Source organism: Atta colombica, unplaced genomic scaffold, assembly GCF_001594045.1.
Source record: "Atta colombica isolate Treedump-2 unplaced genomic scaffold, Acol1.0 scaffold201, whole genome shotgun sequence".
NCBI classification, from domain to species: Eukaryota; Metazoa; Arthropoda; class Insecta; order Hymenoptera; family Formicidae; genus Atta; species Atta colombica.
In genome coordinates, this window is record NW_017259296.1 from 43952 (window position 1) to 45076 (window position 1125).

The 1125-nt window shown below is 26.9% G+C and overlaps 1 pseudogene; it reads left to right on the plus strand.

Moving 5' to 3' along the window:
* The first annotated feature begins 444 nt into the window (after positions 1–444).
* On the plus strand, positions 445–1125 carry LOC108687202 (annotated as a pseudogene).

Below are 1125 nucleotides of genomic sequence, written 5' to 3' on the forward strand. Positions count from 1 at the left end.
TATTTATTATTTTAATAATATTATTATCAATTTATATTTTTCTTTATATCTTATACAATAAAATCAATACAATTTTCTATATTATATGAAATATCTCTAAATTTATTCAAAAAATGTTATTTTCCTTATTTTTTACATCTATTAAAATAAAAATATAATAAAATTACTAAAATAATTAATCACTTTCTAATTAACCTCCCCTCACCTGTTAATATCTCCTACTGATGAAACTTCGGTTCCTTACTTAGTATTTTTCTCTTAATTCAAATCATCAGGGGACTTTTTCTCTGAATTCATTACTGTCCTAATATTTCAGTTGAATTCAATTGCCCTAATATCTTCAATAGAATCATTCATATCCAAAATGTACCTAATCGCTGAATCATATATATAATATCCATATAAATGGAGCTTCTTTTTTCTTTATATACCTACTGAATATACCTACACATTGGACGAAATATTTATTAAAACTCTTTTAACTTAACATATACCTGAATATCTGGAGTAACAATTTTCTTACTTTCAATAGCTACAGCTTTCCTTGGCTATGTACTCCCTTGAGAAAATATCATTCTGGAGAGCTACTATTAATCTTATATCATGTATCCCGTATATTGGAAATATATTAGTCATATGAATTTGAGGTGGATTTTCAATTAATAATTCTACATTAAACCAATTTTTCTCCATTCACTTCATTCTACCTTTCATTATTCTTTTAATTATTATATTCCATCTATTTTTTCTACATCTTACAGGATCTTCAAATCATACAGGAATAAATAGAGATCTTTAAATCCCATTCCCCCCCTATTTTACCTTTAAAGATCTATTAGGCTTTAATGTTAATTATCTATTTTTCTTCACATTATCCTTCAATATCCTTATATATTCAGAGACCCTGATAATTTTACTCCTGCCAATCCTTTAGTCACACCTACCCATATTCAATCTGAATGGTACTTCCTTTTTGCCTATGCTATTCTTCGGTCTATCCCTAATAAACTTGGGGGAGTAATTGCCCTTACTATATCAATTTTAATTTTATATATCCTTCCCCTTACTAAATCTATTTACTCCCATCCTTCATCTATAATCCTATCTGATCAACTAATATTTTGA